This window comes from Physeter macrocephalus, chromosome 1 (assembly GCF_002837175.3).
Source record: "Physeter macrocephalus isolate SW-GA chromosome 1, ASM283717v5, whole genome shotgun sequence".
NCBI classification, from domain to species: domain Eukaryota; kingdom Metazoa; phylum Chordata; class Mammalia; order Artiodactyla; family Physeteridae; genus Physeter; species Physeter macrocephalus.
This window is the reverse complement of record NC_041214.2, coordinates 83,158,979-83,170,636: the sequence shown is the minus strand read 5'-3', so window position 1 is coordinate 83,170,636 and position 11,658 is coordinate 83,158,979. Positions and strand designations below refer to the sequence as shown.

Below are 11,658 nucleotides of genomic sequence, written 5' to 3'. Positions count from 1 at the left end.
GCAGGGGACACGGGTTCGTGCCCCGGTCTGGGAAGATCCCACATGCCGCGGAACAGCTGGGCCCGTGAGCCATGGCGGCTGAGCCTGCGTGTCCAGAGCCTGTGCTCCGCAACGGGAGAGGCCACAACAGTGAGAGGCCTGCGTACCGCAAAAAAACAAAAAACAAACAAACAAAAAAAAAACAAAAAAAAAAACAGAAACAGACTCATAGATATAGAGAACAAACTACTGGTTACCATTACCAGTAGGGACAAGGAGAGGGGCAAGATATGGGTATGGGATTAAGAGATATAAACTACTATGTATAAAATAAATAAGCCACAAGGATATATTGCACAGTACAGGGAAATATAGTCATTATTTTATAAAAACTTTAAAGGTAGTATAATCTATAAAAATCTTGAATCCCTATGTGGTATAACTGAAACTAATATTAAATATAATATTGTAAATCAATTATACTTCAATTTAAAGAAAGAGAAATAGATACAAATATCCAATGTGATTTTTATTCTAATACAAAAAAATGCTATCTTCTTTGAAGGATCAGTTCATAGGTTATTAGAGGAAGTAGAGAGCATATCCAATGGCAGGGTGGTGAGGATAAAGCTTCAAAGTGGAATTGGTGACTGGGACTCAAAGGGTTTCCCTGGGAAAGAGTGGAGATGGAGGCGAGTTGCCAAGGAAAGCTGGCAGCTGAAGGATGGAGCAGAACTGAGTATAAGATGAAGATATCAAGCCCGGCTGAGAAACAAAGTTGATAAAAACCTAACCAAGAGAAGGAAAAGGAAATGAACCGGCTCATCACAGCTACAACCCAGGAGTGTCAGAGCTGAAATAATGTCAGAGTGAAAGAGCTTCGTGGTCCAAACCATGTTTATTTGGGAAAGACTGGCAAGCTCAATATTCTATTCTGGGTATATATGTTTAGAGTGGGGAGGCAGTGTTCAATGACTGCTGTAAAGACCTATACTCTATTTTCTATCTGACAGGGTCACTCTGTACAGTGCTTATCAAATCCAACTGATAATGAATGTAGACAGGTCCCACTTGAGTTCTAGTCTATTGAGATTTTTTTATGAGGTTTTCAAAGAATTTCATTGTAATATCTTGAAGATGGAACTCTAGGGATGGCAATAATCTATTATATGATTTTATCTATTCATATTAATCATAGAGAATTTTTGAAAATATATAGAAAATATATAGAAAAAAGTAACAATCACCCATAATTCAACAAAAAGGACCCAAAGTGACTATTGTTAAAATTTTGGTTTCATGTGTGAATGTGTGTGCATGTAGATATATATTATATGTATATATAAAACATACATATATATATAAGAGGTGATTAAATGATCCCTTTTAGAAAATGATACTGCTATATTGTTTGCCTTGGAAACTCAAGAAGCTAAACTTCACTAGTAGTCAAAGAAATACACTTAAAAGAATAAGAAACTATATTTCATTTAATAAATTAGAAATGTCTAACAATTAATGACAATATCCAGTCTTGGCAAAGGTTTAAGGATATGGGCAAACATTGGTAGAAGTGTAATCATTTTAACATCTGGTAGTGCAATCAGTCTATATCCATCAAAAGCTTTTGAGATAGCTTTTACTGTGACCTAGGAATGTATAAAAAGGAAGTGACATGAATATATACAAAGTTTTATGAATAAGCATATTCACTAAAGTAATATTTCAAATACTAAATGATTTTAAACAACATAATTTTCAATACTAATTAAGTAAATGTTGATGTGGCTCCATGATGTAAGATACAGCTATGGACCATCATGAAGTGCAGTATGATGTAATTAATGGTGTAAAATGTTAATGAAGTGTGTTGAACTTTAAAGGTTCTAAAACTGCTGTGTGTGTGTGTTTGTGTTACATCAAATCTTGTAGGACATACATATGTATTATTTGGTTGTGAAACAATTTTATTAAAATAAGAATTAAAATGTTACCTCAGAGATAAAGATGAAACTTTTAGTAATGTGGATAAACTACAGTTTAATGTGAAACTATTCTTTAAGGATAAGAAGAGAAACCATGTGTGCAATACTCTAGTCCTGCATTTTTGTCTACTGTTTCTTCGTGTGTGTGTGTATTTATACTAGTTTCTATATTGGTGGATGAGTTTTTTAAGAGTACCTTTATTTTGGAGGCAGAATCAAAGCTGAACTCAGCTGCCCTTTTGCCAACTGCAAAGCAAATAGCAGATAAAAAGGTTTGCTGTATGGGGTTTCCATCTCTGTTCACATAAATTGTACTTCTATTGAAAAATATATTCTATTTTCCCAAACTTAGAATCTGGGTTGGACTTGCCACTTGCATTGATCAATAGAATACAACGGAATCGACCCATTGGGACTTCTGAGCCCAGGCCTTAATAGTAGTTGTTGGATCTTCTGTTTTTGCTCAGGGAGAACCCAGACACAATATAAGATGTCCAGGTTATACGTGTGAATTGAGAGAGAGGCCACATAAAGAAGAACTGAGGGCTCAGACATGTGTAGGAGCCCGGCTGACACCACAAGAAAAGAGAAACTTAGTTCTCCCAACCATCCCAGCTGAGTGAGGCAATCTGGAACATTCTAGCTGACCTGATGTTCTAACCGAATGTAACTGAAGAGGGACCTGTCACTACGCAGAAGAGATAAGCTATCCTTAATGAGGATGTTTGACTATCTGGCTGGCAGAGAAAAATGATTGTCATTTTAAGCCACTAAGCTTTAAGTTGTTAATTACGCAGCATAGTTAACTGAACTATGGGTAGTTAAGTAAATTAGTGTGCTGTAAGAAACATAAGTAGTATCTAGTAAACTAACTCTAAACTAGGTAACTAGCATCCAGAAACATAATTCAGTAGCTAGAATTTGTCATTGAAGAGCTCTTTCAAAGACAGATTCTCTTGACATGGAAATGAATCAACATTTTCTATATGTGTTATTTCTATATGCTATTTCTTATAAGAGGATTTTACCTGTAAATGAATGTCTTATATGCTATTTCTTGGAATATTTTGCTTATATGGTTTTGTCATGTTTATTAATAACATAAAACATTTTCTATGGTTATGTTATATTCTCTGCACGGGATATAAGGTAAGCCATTTAACAAACTAAGGTGACATTTGGTTCTAATTGCAATTTATGGCAGGCTGAACATACAGGGTTCATGAGAAAGAGGTTTGGATTGGAGAAAGAATCCTGCTTCTCCCAGTGATTTGAGGGTGTAAGCAAGTACTTGGGCAAGATACTAACTCTTTCCCAGTCTCAGATTCCTCATCTCTAAACAGAGGGGAGAAACTTGTTGGCATCTAAATTCCTACCTAATCAAACATTAAGAGTCTGGACTTAAAGTACTAAGGCACACATTTTAGATTGAACATGTATTTTACTTTCTTCTCTTAAACATGTTTCATAATGTAATGAAGGATTACAACTATAGTACTTAGATTTCTAAAAAATTAATTTGCATGATTTTATGGGGTAACAATGGGAGAGAAGACTGTCATGACTGAGATTTGGTGATTATTATTAATTCTTTTAGTCTAGAAATTATTTCTAAAAGCCAGAATTATATTAGTAAACCCACTTTATAGGGTATCAAGATTCTGCTTTATTTTGTTGGAGTATTTCAGTGCAACACAGACAAAATATTTTTTTAAATTACCATAAGCACTTTTAAAAGATGAAAATTAAGCTGGGCACATGCAGGAAAGAATGGTTAGGATGGCAAAGTACTTGAAATTATTAGGTGAAAGAATTGGAATATTTTATCCGGAAAAGAGATTGGGGAAGGGTAGATTATTCTTTGTAGCTCTTAGAGGAAGAACAAGAATGGATGGGTGGAATTAAAGGGAGACAAATTTGACTCTTTTATGTGGAAGAACTTCTTAAGAATTCCTCATAAAGAAGTCGATCAAGCAGAGATTATACAATCATTTGAGAGTCTTCCAGGTAACTTCAAGAACTGGTTTCTGGTTATTCTAAGACTCTAGGAGACTAGTCTGTATGCATAAAGATACTTCTGATTTTGAAAAGAAGTTTAGGTAGAAATTTCTCCTGGGGGCCTGGAGCAGTGAAAGGACAAAATCTCAGGCTGCACTGCGGCAATGGTTTATAAGGCAAATCTCTTCAGAGACGGTAGCACCAACTCCCAGGCAAAGAGTCCCATTACAGGTCTGAAGCATTCACAAGGTTAGCCAACCTTCAAAGACAAGAACACATTTCTCTAAATGCTCCTGCACCAAAATGACATCAATGTGTTCTTTAACACTTGTATTTTAAAACCCATGATTTTCTTGCGGTGGGTGCCTCCAAGCTATTGGAGACCTTGAGGATGAGGACTTGCCAAAGCCAATTGTGGCCCGGGCACATGTGCCAGCTGGATGGCCATGCTTAACTTTGGGTTTCTTATTTTCCTTCTTCTTGCAGCTTTGAGTAACGAACACTTTCTTGGTTTTCTTGAGTCACAAATACAGGACTCTGAAATGAAGTCATCTTTAGAACTCAGCTGTCATAGGGTACCTCTGAGGGAAACTAAATTTGTTTTCCTTTCTAAGCTATTTGACCAAAATTATTTTCCATCTCAGCCTCTGTTAAGGAAGTCAGAGCTCCCTTTCTGATCCTTCAAAGTTCTAAAAAAGAATAAAAGCTTTTCTTTGCCTACTTCGTAGCTTGGATGTATGTCCTTATTAATGTTATAAATGCCTGCCATGTCCATGTACTTTCAGATTCCTGGATAAACTGCTGATGCACTGAAACACAAGCTATAATTATACATAAGAAATGACCAGTATCAAAGTTTTATTAACATTCTGGCTTTTCAGACTGGAATTTTAGTCCTTTTAATTTTCCTATATTCCCTGTCAAACAATAGTAGAGACAAGAGCTGAAGAATTTAGCTTTGTAAAATTTTCCCCACTTGACCTAGAATCATAAATCCTAAGGTAAGAAGGACAAACCTTTGAAATCATTTATTACAAATCCCCCAATTAATAGTTGAGAAGATATTTGCCTTGAGGTGTTGAATGATTGAGCATAGAAGGCAAGTATCATTATTCCTTTCCCGGGGCTCTTCCAACCACACCCTACTTATTCATAAGACATGTACTCAGCCTCCGCAGAACTCCTAAGGCTGTGACTAAGTGCTTGGCTACTATAATGAGAAAGTCTCCTCTTACAGCAGAAAGAGCCCAGAAATCAGACTTACTGGTTGAACTAGATACCAAATATAGTGTTATATATAAAATATCCAAATTTAAGCTTCTTTCTCTCCCAAAATTTCAAATGGAAAAAATATCAAAAAATAAAATTATGGTGTATCCATAGCATGTAAGACAGGAAGAATGTTGTTTATAACACCTTTAAATAAAAGAAAAAAATACAAGAAAATCTTGTTATATATATCATGAGTAAGGGTAGCATGACAACTGTGAATTGACAGACATGAGGTTCATTTCTATGTGTGGATTTAAGAAATCAGTTTCACATTTAAAGACATTTACATAATTAACAGCTTCATTTTTTGTTTTCTGAATATTCTACATAATATAAATTGCCTTCTAATATTCAAGTTTTTATTTAATAATATTTTGGTAGTTTTCTTTCTACCGATTGAGATACAAATCATTGCTTTGATACACTTTTATGGCCAAGTTGAAACACTGATAGGGATTTTCAGTTGTTTACCTGAGGCCACCAATATGTGCATTTAAGGAAATATGTATTTCTTGTCTTTGGAGGACCAGTTCAATTCATCACACATTTATTTAGTGCTACTTTATAATGGGCTATCTATGTTTAAGGGCTTAGACCTTCATAATTAAGATTATGAAAAGAAAAATGATGTAGGGACTTCCCTGGTGGTGCAGTGGTTAAGAATCCTCCTGCCAGTGCAGGGGACATGGGTTCGAGCCCTCGTCCAGGAGGATCTCACATGCCGTAGAGCAACTAAGCCCATGCACCACAACTACTGAGCCTGAACTCTGGAGCCCATGCACCACAACTACTGAGCCTGTTCGCCACAACTACCGAGCCTGTGCTCTAGAGTGCGCGAGCCACAACTACTGAAGCCCGCATGCCTAGAGCCCGTGCTCTGCAACAAGAGAAGCCACTGCAATGAGAAGCTCATGCGCCGCAACGAAGAGTAGCCCCCGCTCGCCACAACTAGAGAAAGCCCGCACACAGCAATGAAGACACCATGTAGCCAAATATAAATAAATAAATAAATTTATAAAATAAAATAAGCTTATCAAAAAAAGAAAGAAAAAGGATGTAGTAATGTATATCCAGAACAATGTGATCATGTGCACACAGACTGAAAACTGCAGGAGTCAGGGATTTGTGAGTGGTATCTTGTGCCGAAAGTCTGGAGAGTGTCACAGGTAGGCCATATGGTGATGAAAAATCTAGAAAAGTGAGTGAAGGGCTTGGATTTTATCCTGCCCTATGAAGTCTACTTCCCATCTTCCATCATTTTTCAAAAATTGAGATTACAATATTAATACATTAAAAGAGTGTTAAGGTGGGAGGGAGGGAGTCGCAAGATGGAAGAGATATGGGAACATATGTATATGTATAACTGATTCACTTTGTTGTAAAGCAGAAAGTAACACACTATTGTAAAGCAATTATACACCAATAAAGATGTTAAAAAAAAAAGAAAGAGTGTTAGGAAAAATAAACTTCTGAGGTAGATAGCCTGGGTTCAAAGCTCAGCTCCTGTACTTCGTATGTAAGTTTGGACAAATGCTTTATCTTTCCATGTCTCAGGTTAGATATTTATCAAATGGGAATCATAATATTATAGACTTCATTCAGTTTTTATGGGGCATAAATGAATGAATGAGTATAAAGTATTCATATCGAGTAGTGCTCAATACATCTTGGGTATTATTATTAACATTGTATCTACTAGTATTTGGTATAACAAAAACCCATAATTTATATTTTATTTCAGTGAGTCTTTGTCTTATCTCTGGAAACATATTCCTTAAGGTGAAATATTTGATTTCAATACTATCCTCTTTTGAGACATATATTATTTTAAATGAATTTGGAGCTATAGAGATAAGGTTGCATTCTGAAAAAGAGGATAGGAACCAACCTGATTAGGTCAGAATCTTGGCTCTACTAAATTCTAAGCATTTGACAATAGAAAATAATTTAAATGTAAATAGTTTAAATTCTCAGGGAATTGTGTCCTGAGCTGTAAAATGGGGATAATATTTCTTTTCCACAGCTATAGTTTTATAGAGGACTATCATTGAATGGGACTATAAAAGTAAATAGAAAGCAGACCAGGCAAGGTCTTACAGATGGTGTTAAGGAATTTGGTCTTTGCCCTACAGGCACTGGGAAGCTATATGAAGATTTTTAGTAGGAAAGAGAAATGATCAAATGTTAGTTTTTAAAAGATCTAGCTGACAGCAATGTGGGGAATATATTGGAGGAAAATAAGAGTAGGTGGAAGAAGCCCTATCAGAATTTATTACAGGTGAAAAATAACAATAGCCTAGTTTAAGGTGTGGGTACTAGAAATGGAGAGAGATGTGTAGAATGAGACCTATCTTGGAGATAGCATTAACTGGTGAATCTAGTTTGGGAGGAGAGGGAATGCGAGGAGTCAAAGATGACAAGTAGGTTTTGCCTTGAACCTATGGATAAAAGGGGGTGCCATTGACTAGGCAGCACTGAGCAGCACTGAATGAAGAGCAAACACTATTGGAGAAAGAGGAAGATCACGAGTTAGTTTTTTTTGTTGTTGTTGTTTGTTTTGTTTTGTTTTTCCAGCTTTTTGCACTTTAATGTGTAATACTCGAGGTACAACAAGATAACTGCATCTAACATTGTCATAAATAAAAGAGATCAGTCATCAAGGGCTCCAGAGTGAACAGCATCTTCGTAACCTCCATGCTTATCATCTTTGCTTTCTGGGTGTAATTTAACAAGATCGTCAATTCGAAGAATGGTAATTGCAACTTCAGTTGCAAATTTCAAACTTTTAACTTTAACTATGGTTGGTTCAAACACCCCTGCTTGTCTGTGGTCTCGGGGTTTACCATTGACCAAGTCAAGACCAATCCATTTTAGATTTTTGAGTTCTGGGTTAACTTGAGCCTCATTATGAAAAGCTCTTAATTTTGCAACCAGATCTGTGGAGTCTTGGGCAGCATTAACTGCCAGAGTATTGGGAATAACAAGAAGAGATCTTGCAAACTCGGCAATAGCAAGCTGTTTCCGGGAGCCCAGCTGGTTGCGTAGTTTTCGAGGTATATGGATGGACAGGGCCGCTTCTATGGCGTCGCCACCAGGAACCACAGATTTCAACTCCAAAACTCTCTTCACCACACAAAGCGCATCATGTAAAGAGCGCTCCATCTTGTCACACATGAAATCATTTGCCCCGCGTAAGATGACCGATGCAGAGGTACGATCCTTAGTGCTATTTAAAAAACAGTGAAATTCTCAAATCAATGCTTTAATAAATCCGTGCAGAAACTCAATCTAAGTGCCTTGATTAAATCCTTCTTACACAGGACATTTAGACATGGAAGCAACGTCTAGACCATGGAGAAGAGATGAAATGGTTACTTCACCTCAATTTACAATGGCCCAACATTATTTTATCCCATGCGTATAACTGCTTATATCACTGAAGGAACGAGTTAGTTTTAAATATCTGTTGAGTTTAAGGTGTCGGTGAAGCACCTAAATATAGATGTGAAGTAGACTGTTGAATAAATGACCTGGATCTTAAAGGAGAGGTGTGGGTTAATGGTATAGATTTGGTATCCATTAGAATATAGGTGCTCATTGAAATCAGAGGAGTGGAATAGATGCCATAGTCCTAGATGGAGAATGAAAAATAGAGGACAAGAAGACCTAGGACAGATCCCTGAGAAAATTCTCACAGCTCAGTATGGGAAGATGAGCCTTCAAGAACGACTAAGATTAAATAGCCAGAAAAAAAGGAAAATTAAAATTCTCTAAGGTTTAGAAGCTAAAGGAACTGAATATTTTAAAGAGGAGAAAGCGAATGACTGTTTTGGAGATAATTAAGTGATCTAATAAGCTAAGGAACAAAAAAAATTTCTCCTGGATTTGGTGAAGTAGATGACATTGATAATAATGATGAAAGCAGTTTTGGTGGAATGTAAGGGGAAAATCAGATTGCAGAGGAATGAGTAATTGTCTAGCAGGGTTAAGATCAATGGTTGTGAATTTATAAGGACAAATTTTTTTTTAGTACCTTGGGTACAGGCACAGAAAAATCAAAAAGTCATTAATTTGGAGAAGGTGGTTTGTTGAAAAGGTGAAATGAAAAGAGTAAGGGAGCAGTGATTTTAGGGAAGAGAGTAGTTGCAATAATGACCATGGACTCTAACCTGGATAGGAGAAGAGTAAAGAGCTGACAGATGGGGTAAAAAGCTGACAGATGGGGGAAAGCAGAGGATTTAATAAATCAATGATTCCACTGAGGTTGAAGTTCAGCTGTACTGAGGGTAAATGATCCAATAAGATGGAATTTATAGAAGACTGTGGTCAGAATCTGAGATATTTTCATTATTGTTCTGAAAGGTAGAATAGCTTATGTGCTGACAAAAGGAGGTTTGCACTTTGGGAACTAGCTGTTTCTTTGTTATCAAAAGTGGGCCTGAGGCCTTGATATCAAGTACTCAATTATGCCTCCAAAGGCAGGGTAGTATTATGATTGGTTGAGAGCTAATGTCCCAGAGGACACTCTAAGTAGAGAGCAATGGGGCCCTAAACTATACATAGAAAATTTGGATAACTGTGTCTGGAGCTTAAAAGAGAGGTCTGAGTTAACAGTTCAGTTCTGATGTTTGTATAGGTAGTCAAAAGATCAAAAGGAATCATTTCAGGGTAATAAAACCTATTTTTTTTAGATTTCAATATATGTTGCATTTTAGGACACAGAATGTAATATTTTTTTCTATTATAAACAAAATACATATTCAATATATTAGAAATCACTGATAAGCCAAAAAAGGAAAATGAAAATAACCTATAATCCCACCATAAAATACTTACTTGACAACAGGTCTCTCTCTTAGAGGTATATGCATACCTATTTAATTTTAATAGAGACAGCCTTGTATTGCACATATCTCATAATTTTTAATACTCCACAAAGCAATACCTATTTGTCCAGCTCCAGATACAATAAAATATTCGAAGGACGTATTCTAGTTTTTATTTCCAAGTTGAAAAAGAGAATCTTTCAAAGCACTAACTAGATGTGTGATTTGTCTCTTCTCTCAAAGCCATAGTGTTGAAAGGATTGGTTTAGTGGATCTGTAAAATTTCTTATAGCTCTATAATTTCTGTTCTGTTCTATTTTATTCTCTTCTATTTTAAAACACTAACTGGTAACATCCTAGTAAATTCAGTATGTGGTCAATGTGTTCATCTGATTATACTTAGAAGAAAACTGGGACAGAGAACGTTAAGTGGCTAACTCTGATTTCTTGGGAGAATAAGAGCCAGGGTTAGGAACAGAACCCCAAATGCCTCGCTCCAGTATGCTGTGTTCTCAGCTACTCAGCAGAACCAGGAAGGTAACCCCACCCTGCCACTCTGAAATACTGACTTACCCAATTTGAACCTCCGAGGTTTTTGAGGTTTCGGCATCACTAACCTTTATGGGCAAAAGCCTGCTTTCCAATCCCAGTGTGGCTTCCTTCTGGACTTCCCCCTTTTCTAGGCCAGGATTCCAGCTCAGCATTGGCAATAAACCTCTGTACTCTGGATCCTGGAGTCGTATCTTGCCTTGTTGTCAGATCCCATTTTAATCTTTAGTGACTAATCTGTTGGGTCACTCCACTGAAGCTGATTCCAATATTATGTTCATTTTGACTTTTGCAGACAGTTTTTGTCAGTGTAATTTGTTTGGGGGTAGATTGGAGTCTGTGATTATAGACTAACATTACATTAGTCAGTGCAAGCCTTGGCATTTACAGCTGTTTCTCTTTTGTGGTACCTTTTTAAAGTTAAGTTTCATTAAACTTTTATGAATATATAATATTTATGTATGGTCAACAATAAAGGGAAAATGCTCTATAGAATTCATGAGCAAAATCTGAACTCAAATTAGGGAAGACTGTCAATTTTCCTGATTAACATTTAAACCAATATTAAGACTGAAAGGATATCAGGAGTCTTCAATGAATGAATCTAATTGGGAAGATTGTTTTATACACGGTTGCACTTGATGCTAAACAATCCTTATTTCATGAAGTACATCAAGGTAGCTATTCCATAATCTTCCTGGGTTATGGAGGAAATATAAGTTCATTTGAAAAATCATCATATATTTACGACATGTTCTGTTATTTGTACACAGGTAATATATGCTCATAAATAAGCTGGCAATTTTGTACAGAGTTGCCAAAAAATTGTTAAAGTCTTGCTTAAAATTTGGTTGAACAAAAATACTCTCTAAGCAATTGCTCTTAGAATGTTTGATGATGGATATTCAAGAAGCCTTTAAAGTATGGTAAACATTTCCCCTTTTAAAAATATGAAGACAGAGGGGGCGCGGAAGGGAGCAGCCGGGCGGTGGAAGCGCGAGCGGGAGGCTGGCCGCGGTCCCGACCTTGCTGCCGCCGCCGCCGGGGCT

The 11,658-nt window shown here is 36.5% G+C and overlaps 1 non-coding gene across 1 annotated transcript; it reads right to left on the bottom strand.

The window, feature by feature from the left end:
* Positions 1-8,572: 8,572 nt before the first annotated feature.
* LOC112065071 (small nucleolar RNA SNORA20) lies at positions 8,573-8,696 on the bottom strand. The gene has a single exon (XR_002891825.1). It is a non-coding gene; the product is annotated as a small nucleolar RNA SNORA20 (small nucleolar RNA).
* Positions 8,697-11,658: the final 2,962 nt, after the last annotated feature.